Below are 9,078 nucleotides of genomic sequence, written 5' to 3'. Positions count from 1 at the left end.
GCCCGAGAGTGAGGGGGGCAAGCCATTCACCCAGCAAGTCCACACTCAGCCTCTGATGAGCATCCCATCCAGGCCCAACCACTATCCTCTCAGCCTGCATTCCCCAAGCCAATCAGCGAACCTGCACATCTTTGGGCTGTGGGAGGAAAGCAAAGCACCCGCAGTAGCCCATGGAGAGAAGGTGCAAACTCGACACAAACAGAAAGCCAAGGGAGGAATCAAAGTCAGGTCCCCGATGCTGCGAGGCAGCAGTGCTACCCACTGAGCCACCATGCCAGCCCAGGAGATTCTCAGCAGGTTTTCAGCCATTGTGTCTGTGCTGTCTGTTCAGGGAATTCAGCTTTAATCCTGCAGATCCCAAAAGAGCTGCGTAAGGCGACAGGGAACACCTCACCCTAACACTGAATGCAGATAAGCAGTTGTTGGCAAAGCAGATTAAGGACAGACAAGGAAGAGTCAGACACCCCAGATGGGATTTGAACCCAGAACCCCTGGCTTAGGAGGCCAGTGCCTTATCCATTAGGCCACTGGAGCTGCACAGTTGCATGCAGCATGGCAGACTTTAAATACTGCGCCCTGACCTCTCATTGTGTGTTTTTTGGATTTTCTCCTCTCAATGCACTGTGAGGATCCAAGATGGTGGTGATCTCGGACGATGGTGTTGCAGAGCTCGGCACCACAGCACAAGCGCCCAATCCGTTCCATCGCGATATCCTAGGAGTCTGAAAAATGTTGTGGAGTCCCAGGACATTGTGAAAAATCAACTTTCCTGCGTTTCCTTCGTCCAGAGATGTTGAAGACGGATGGGGCAGTGTCCGAGGCCAGGCCCGGCCCAGCCTGCAGGATCCTTGGGCTCGATTGCCTACCAGGCCTGGCCAAATCTCGCGCGATCTTGGTTAAGCAGATAGAGGAGAAGCTGGCCCCGATCTCTATCGTGCTGCAGAAGCATGAACAGCAGCTGGGAGACTGGAAAAGAGGACGGATGAGGTTGGACACAGAGGCACAGCGGTGGAAGCTGATACCGCTTCCTCTAAGGATAGGATCCAAGCATCGGAGGCTGAGGGCTGACCATACAGAGGTTTATAAAATCATGAGGAACATGAATAGGGTAAACAGCCAAGGTCTTTTCCCTGGGTGTGGGGGAGTCCAGAACTAGAGGGCTTAGGTTTAGGGTGAGAGGGAAAAGATATAAAAGAGACCAAAGGGACAACATTTTCAGGCAGAAGGTGGTGTGTGTGTGTGGAATGAGCTGCCAGAGGAAGTGGTCGAGGCTGGTACAATTACATCATTTCAAAGGCATCTGGATGGGTATACGTATAGGAAGAGTTTGGAGGGAGATGGGCCGGGTGCTGGCAGGTGGGACTAGATTGGGTCGGGATATCTGTTCGACCGAGGGTGTGTTTGTGTGCTGTACATCTCTATGACTCGATGACTGGAAGTGTCAGTCTGAGTCAATCCGTTGTCTAGCTACGGGCAAGGTGACTCCATTGGATGATGTGAACCCAGCTGATGACCCCTTTGGCCAAAGCTAGAGAACATTCTGGAAGATCAGGGAAAAGAAGGATATGAACACACACCTGGATGCCAGTCCCTTAGCGAAGCCTTGACTGCGATCTGCAGCAGAGCTCTGACCATGTGCTCCAAACTTGTTGATAAAAGCCCGAGAGTGAGGGGGGCAAGCCATTCACCCCAGCAAGTCCACACTCAGCCTCTGATGAGCATCCCATCCAGGCCCAACCACTATCCTCTCAGCCTGCATTCCCCAAAGCCAATCCAGCGAACCTGCACATCTTTGGGCTGTGGGAGGAAAGCAAAGCACCCGCAGTAGCCCATGGAGAGAAGGTGCAAACTCGACACAAACAGAAAGCCAAGGGAGGAATCAAAGTCAGGTCCCCGATGCTGCGAGGCAGCAGTGCTACCCACTGAGCCACCATGCCAGCCCCAGGAGATTCTCAGCAGGTTTTCAGCCATTGTGTCTGTGCTGTCTGTTTCAGGGAATTCAGCTTTAATCCTGCAGATCCCCAAAAGAGCTGCGTAAGGCGACACCTCACCCTATCAACTGAATGCAGATAAGCAGTTGTTGGCAAAGCAGATTAAGGACAGACAAGGAAGAGTCAGACACCCCAGATGGGATTTGAACCCAGAACCCCTGGCTTAGGAGGCCAGTGCCTTATCCATTAGGCCACTGGAGCTGCACAGTTCCATGCAGCATGGCAGACTTTAAATACTGCGCCCTGACCTCTCATTGTGTGTTTTTGTGGATTTTCTCCTCTCAATGCACTGTGAGGATCCAAGATGGTGGTGATCTCGGACGATGGTGTTGCAGAGCTCGGCACCACAGCACAAGCGCCCAATCCGTTCCATCGCGATATCCTAGGAGTCTGAAAATGTTGTGGAGTCCCAGGACATTGTGAAAAATCAACTTTCCTGCGTTTCCTTCGTCCAGAGATGTTGAAGACGGATGGGGCAGTGTCCGAGGCCAGGCCCCCGGCCCAGCCTGCAGGATCCTTGGGCTCGATTGCCTACCAGGCCCTGGCCAAATCTCGCGCGATCTTGGTTAAGCAGATAGAGGAGAAGCTGGCCCCGATCTCTATCGTGCTGCAGAAGCATGAACAGCAGCTGGGAGACCTGGAAAAGAGGACGGATGAGGTTGGACACAGAGGCACAGCGGTGGAAGCTGATACCGCTTCCTCTAAGGATAGGATCCAAGCATCGGAGGCTGAGGGCTGACCATACAGAGGTTTATAAAATCATGAGGAACATGAATAGGGTAAACAGCCAAGGTCTTTTCCCTGGGGTGTGGGAGTCCAGAACTAGAGGGCTTAGGTTTAGGGTGAGAGGGAAAAGATATAAAAGAGACCAAAGGGACAACATTTTCAGGCAGAAGGTGGTGTGTGTGTGTGGAATGAGCTGCCAGAGGAAGTGGTCGAGGCTGGTACAATTACATCATTTCAAAGGCATCTGGATGGGTATACGTATAGGAAGAGTTTGGAGGGAGATGGGCCGGGTGCTGGCAGGTGGGACTAGATTGGGTCGGGATATCTGTTCGACCGAGGGTGTGTTTGTGTGCTGTACATCTCTATGACTCGATGACTGGAAGTGTCAGTCTGAGTCAATCCGTTGTCTAGCTACGGGCAAGGTGACTCCATTGGATGATGTGAACCCAGCTGATGACCCCTTTGGCCAAAGCTAGAGAACATTCTGGAAGATCAGGGAAAAGAAGGATATGAACACACACCTGGATGCCAGTCCCTTAGCGAAGCCTTGACTGCGATCTGCAGCAGAGCTCTGACCATGTGCTCCAAACTTGTTGATAAAAGCCCGAGAGTGAGGGGGGCAAGCCATTCACCCCAGCAAGTCCACACTCAGCCTCTGATGAGCATCCCATCCAGGCCCAACCACTATCCTCTCAGCCTGCATTCCCCAAAGCCAATCCAGCGAACCTGCACATCTTTGGGCTGTGGGAGGAAAGCAAAGCACCCGCAGTAGCCCATGGAGAGAAGGTGCAAACTCGACACAAACAGAAAGCCAAGGGAGGAATCAAAGTCAGGTCCCCGATGCTGCGAGGCAGCAGTGCTACCCACTGAGCCACCATGCCAGCCCCAGGAGATTCTCAGCAGGTTTTCAGCCATTGTGTCTGTGCTGTCTGTTTCAGGGAATTCAGCTTTAATCCTGCAGATCCCCAAAAGAGCTGCGTAAGGCGACAGGGAACACCTCACCCTATCAACTGAATGCAGATAAGCAGTTGTTGGCAAAGCAGATTAAGGACAGACAAGGAAGAGTCAGACACCCCAGATGGGATTTGAACCCAGAACCCCTGGCTTAGGAGGCCAGTGCCTTATCCATTAGGCCACTGGAGCTGCACAGTTCCATGCAGCATGGCAGACTTTAAATACTGCGCCCTGACCTCTCATTGTGTGTTTTTGTGGATTTTCTCCTCTCAATGCACTGTGAGGATCCAAGATGGTGGTGATCTCGGACGATGGTGTTGCAGAGCTCGGCACCACAGCACAAGCGCCCAATCCGTTCCATCGCGATATCCTAGGAGTCTGAAAATGTTGTGGAGTCCCAGGACATTGTGAAAAATCAACTTTCCTGCGTTTCCTTCGTCCAGAGATGTTGAAGACGGATGGGGCAGTGTCCGAGGCCAGGCCCCCGGCCCAGCCTGCAGGATCCTTGGGCTCGATTGCCTACCAGGCCCTGGCCAAATCTCGCGCGATCTTGGTTAAGCAGATAGAGGAGAAGCTGGCCCCGATCTCTATCGTGCTGCAGAAGCATGAACAGCAGCTGGGAGACCTGGAAAAGAGGACGGATGAGGTTGGACACAGAGGCACAGCGGTGGAAGCTGATACCGCTTCCTCTAAGGATAGGATCCAAGCATCGGAGGCTGAGGGCTGACCATACAGAGGTTTATAAAATCATGAGGAACATGAATAGGGTAAACAGCCAAGGTCTTTTCCCTGGGGTGTGGGAGTCCAGAACTAGAGGGCTTAGGTTTAGGGTGAGAGGGAAAAGATATAAAAGAGACCAAAGGGACAACATTTTCAGGCAGAAGGTGGTGTGTGTGTGTGGAATGAGCTGCCAGAGGAAGTGGTCGAGGCTGGTACAATTACATCATTTCAAAGGCATCTGGATGGGTATACGTATAGGAAGAGTTTGGAGGGAGATGGGCCGGGTGCTGGCAGGTGGGACTAGATTGGGTCGGGATATCTGTTCGACCGAGGGTGTGTTTGTGTGCTGTACATCTCTATGACTCGATGACTGGAAGTGTCAGTCTGAGTCAATCCGTTGTCTAGCTACGGGCAAGGTGACTCCATTGGATGATGTGAACCCAGCTGATGACCCCTTTGGCCAAAGCTAGAGAACATTCTGGAAGATCAGGGAAAAGAAGGATATGAACACACACCTGGATGCCAGTCCCTTAGCGAAGCCTTGACTGCGATCTGCAGCAGAGCTCTGACCATGTGCTCCAAACTTGTTGATAAAAGCCCGAGAGTGAGGGGGGCAAGCCATTCACCCCAGCAAGTCCACACTCAGCCTCTGATGAGCATCCCATCCAGGCCCAACCACTATCCTCTCAGCCTGCATTCCCCAAAGCCAATCCAGCGAACCTGCACATCTTTGGGCTGTGGGAGGAAAGCAAAGCACCCGCAGTAGCCCATGGAGAGAAGGTGCAAACTCGACACAAACAGAAAGCCAAGGGAGGAATCAAAGTCAGGTCCCCGATGCTGCGAGGCAGCAGTGCTACCCACTGAGCCACCATGCCAGCCCCAGGAGATTCTCAGCAGGTTTTCAGCCATTGTGTCTGTGCTGTCTGTTTCAGGGAATTCAGCTTTAATCCTGCAGATCCCCAAAAGAGCTGCGTAAGGCGACACCTCACCCTATCAACTGAATGCAGATAAGCAGTTGTTGGCAAAGCAGATTAAGGACAGACAAGGAAGAGTCAGACACCCAGATGGGATTTGAACCCAGAACCCCTGGCTTAGGAGGCCAGTGCCTTATCCATTAGGCCACTGGAGCTGCACAGTTCCATGCAGCATGGCAGACTTTAAATACTGCGCCCTGACCTCTCATTGTGTGTTTTTGTGGATTTTCTCCTCTCAATGCACTGTGAGGATCCAAGATGGTGGTGATCTCGGACGATGGTGTTGCAGAGCTCGGCACCACAGCACAAGCGCCCAATCCGTTCCATCGCGATATCCTAGGAGTCTGAAAATGTTGTGGAGTCCCAGGACATTGTGAAAAATCAACTTTCCTGCGTTTCCTTCGTCCAGAGATGTTGAAGACGGATGGGGCAGTGTCCGAGGCCAGGCCCCCGGCCCAGCCTGCAGGATCCTTGGGCTCGATTGCCTACCAGGCCCTGGCCAAATCTCGCGCGATCTTGGTTAAGCAGATAGAGGAGAAGCTGGCCCCGATCTCTATCGTGCTGCAGAAGCATGAACAGCAGCTGGGAGACCTGGAAAAGAGGACGGATGAGGTTGGACACAGAGGCACAGCGGTGGAAGCTGATACCGCTTCCTCTAAGGATAGGATCCAAGCATCGGAGGCTGAGGGCTGACCATACAGAGGTTTATAAAATCATGAGGAACATGAATAGGGTAAACAGCCAAGGTCTTTTCCCTGGGGTGTGGGAGTCCAGAACTAGAGGGCTTAGGTTTAGGGTGAGAGGGAAAAGATATAAAAGAGACCAAAGGGACAACATTTTCAGGCAGAAGGTGGTGTGTGTGTGTGGAATGAGCTGCCAGAGGAAGTGGTCGAGGCTGGTACAATTACATCATTTCAAAGGCATCTGGATGGGTATACGTATAGGAAGAGTTTGGAGGGAGATGGGCCGGGTGCTGGCAGGTGGGACTAGATTGGGTCGGGATATCTGTTCGACCGAGGGTGTGTTTGTGTGCTGTACATCTCTATGACTCGATGACTGGAAGTGTCAGTCTGAGTCAATCCGTTGTCTAGCTACGGGCAAGGTGACTCCATTGGATGATGTGAACCCAGCTGATGACCCCTTTGGCCAAAGCTAGAGAACATTCTGGAAGATCAGGGAAAAGAAGGATATGAACACACACCTGGATGCCAGTCCCTTAGCGAAGCCTTGACTGCGATCTGCAGCAGAGCTCTGACCATGTGCTCCAAACTTGTTGATAAAAGCCCGAGAGTGAGGGGGGCAAGCCATTCACCCCAGCAAGTCCACACTCAGCCTCTGATGAGCATCCCATCCAGGCCCAACCACTATCCTCTCAGCCTGCATTCCCCAAAGCCAATCCAGCGAACCTGCACATCTTTGGGCTGTGGGAGGAAAGCAAAGCACCCGCAGTAGCCCATGGAGAGAAGGTGCAAACTCGACACAAACAGAAAGCCAAGGGAGGAATCAAAGTCAGGTCCCCGATGCTGCGAGGCAGCAGTGCTACCCACTGAGCCACCATGCCAGCCCCAGGAGATTCTCAGCAGGTTTTCAGCCATTGTGTCTGTGCTGTCTGTTTCAGGGAATTCAGCTTTAATCCTGCAGATCCCCAAAAGAGCTGCGTAAGGCGACAGGGAACACCTCACCCTATCAACTGAATGCAGATAAGCAGTTGTTGGCAAAGCAGATTAAGGACAGACAAGGAAGAGTCAGACACCCCAGATGGGATTTGAACCCAGAACCCCTGGCTTAGGAGGCCAGTGCCTTATCCATTAGGCCACTGGAGCTGCACAGTTCCATGCAGCATGGCAGACTTTAAATACTGCGCCCTGACCTCTCATTGTGTGTTTTTGTGGATTTTCTCCTCTCAATGCACTGTGAGGATCCAAGATGGTGGTGATCTCGGACGATGGTGTTGCAGAGCTCGGCACCACAGCACAAGCGCCCAATCCGTTCCATCGCGATATCCTAGGAGTCTGAAAATGTTGTGGAGTCCCAGGACATTGTGAAAAATCAACTTTCCTGCGTTTCCTTCGTCCAGAGATGTTGAAGACGGATGGGGCAGTGTCCGAGGCCAGGCCCCCGGCCCAGCCTGCAGGATCCTTGGGCTCGATTGCCTACCAGGCCCTGGCCAAATCTCGCGCGATCTTGGTTAAGCAGATAGAGGAGAAGCTGGCCCCGATCTCTATCGTGCTGCAGAAGCATGAACAGCAGCTGGGAGACCTGGAAAAGAGGACGGATGAGGTTGGACACAGAGGCACAGCGGTGGAAGCTGATACCGCTTCCTCTAAGGATAGGATCCAAGCATCGGAGGCTGAGGGCTGACCATACAGAGGTTTATAAAATCATGAGGAACATGAATAGGGTAAACAGCCAAGGTCTTTTCCCTGGGGTGTGGGAGTCCAGAACTAGAGGGCTTAGGTTTAGGGTGAGAGGGAAAAGATATAAAAGAGACCAAAGGGACAACATTTTCAGGCAGAAGGTGGTGTGTGTGTGTGGAATGAGCTGCCAGAGGAAGTGGTCGAGGCTGGTACAATTACATCATTTCAAAGGCATCTGGATGGGTATACGTATAGGAAGAGTTTGGAGGGAGATGGGCCGGGTGCTGGCAGGTGGGACTAGATTGGGTCGGGATATCTGTTCGACCGAGGGTGTGTTTGTGTGCTGTACATCTCTATGACTCGATGACTGGAAGTGTCAGTCTGAGTCAATCCGTTGTCTAGCTACGGGCAAGGTGACTCCATTGGATGATGTGAACCCAGCTGATGACCCCTTTGGCCAAAGCTAGAGAACATTCTGGAAGATCAGGGAAAAGAAGGATATGAACACACACCTGGATGCCAGTCCCTTAGCGAAGCCTTGACTGCGATCTGCAGCAGAGCTCTGACCATGTGCTCCAAACTTGTTGATAAAAGCCCGAGAGTGAGGGGGGCAAGCCATTCACCCCAGCAAGTCCACACTCAGCCTCTGATGAGCATCCCATCCAGGCCCAACCACTATCCTCTCAGCCTGCATTCCCCAAAGCCAATCCAGCGAACCTGCACATCTTTGGGCTGTGGGAGGAAAGCAAAGCACCCGCAGTAGCCCATGGAGAGAAGGTGCAAACTCGACACAAACAGAAAGCCAAGGGAGGAATCAAAGTCAGGTCCCCGATGCTGCGAGGCAGCAGTGCTACCCACTGAGCCACCATGCCAGCCCCAGGAGATTCTCAGCAGGTTTTCAGCCATTGTGTCTGTGCTGTCTGTTTCAGGGAATTCAGCTTTAATCCTGCAGATCCCCAAAAGAGCTGCGTAAGGCGACAGGGAACACCTCACCCTATCAACTGAATGCAGATAAGCAGTTGTTGGCAAAGCAGATTAAGGACAGACAAGGAAGAGTCAGACACCCCAGATGGGATTTGAACCCAGAACCCCTGGCTTAGGAGGCCAGTGCCTTATCCATTAGGCCACTGGAGCTGCACAGTTCCATGCAGCATGGCAGACTTTAAATACTGCGCCCTGACCTCTCATTGTGTGTTTTTGTGGATTTTCTCCTCTCAATGCACTGTGAGGATCCAAGATGGTGGTGATCTCGGACGATGGTGTTGCAGAGCTCGGCACCACAGCACAAGCGCCCAATCCGTTCCATCGCGATATCCTAGGAGTCTGAAAATGTTGTGGAGTCCCAGGACATTGTGA

General features: G+C 52.4%; 5 non-coding genes across 5 annotated transcripts; all 5 read right to left on the bottom strand.

The window, feature by feature from the left end:
* Positions 1 to 461: 461 nt before the first annotated feature.
* On the bottom strand, positions 462 to 534 carry trnar-ccu (transfer RNA arginine (anticodon CCU)). The gene has a single exon. It is a non-coding gene; the product is annotated as a tRNA-Arg (tRNA).
* A 1,585-nt stretch (positions 535 to 2,119) lies between these two features.
* trnar-ccu (transfer RNA arginine (anticodon CCU)) lies at positions 2,120 to 2,192 on the bottom strand. Its single transcript has one exon. It is a non-coding gene; the product is annotated as a tRNA-Arg (tRNA).
* Positions 2,193 to 3,787: 1,595 nt separating this feature from the next.
* Positions 3,788 to 3,860, bottom strand: trnar-ccu (transfer RNA arginine (anticodon CCU)). The gene has a single exon. It is a non-coding gene; the product is annotated as a tRNA-Arg (tRNA).
* A 3,255-nt stretch (positions 3,861 to 7,115) lies between these two features.
* On the bottom strand, positions 7,116 to 7,188 carry trnar-ccu (transfer RNA arginine (anticodon CCU)). Its single transcript has one exon. It is a non-coding gene; the product is annotated as a tRNA-Arg (tRNA).
* A 1,595-nt stretch (positions 7,189 to 8,783) lies between these two features.
* On the bottom strand, positions 8,784 to 8,856 carry trnar-ccu (transfer RNA arginine (anticodon CCU)). Its single transcript has one exon. It is a non-coding gene; the product is annotated as a tRNA-Arg (tRNA).
* Between the last annotated feature and the right edge of the window lie 222 nt (positions 8,857 to 9,078).

Source organism: Hemiscyllium ocellatum, unplaced genomic scaffold, assembly GCF_020745735.1.
Source record: "Hemiscyllium ocellatum isolate sHemOce1 unplaced genomic scaffold, sHemOce1.pat.X.cur. scaffold_1688_pat_ctg1, whole genome shotgun sequence".
Taxonomy (NCBI): Eukaryota; Metazoa; Chordata; class Chondrichthyes; order Orectolobiformes; family Hemiscylliidae; genus Hemiscyllium; species Hemiscyllium ocellatum.
This window is presented reverse-complemented; position numbering and strand designations above follow the sequence as displayed.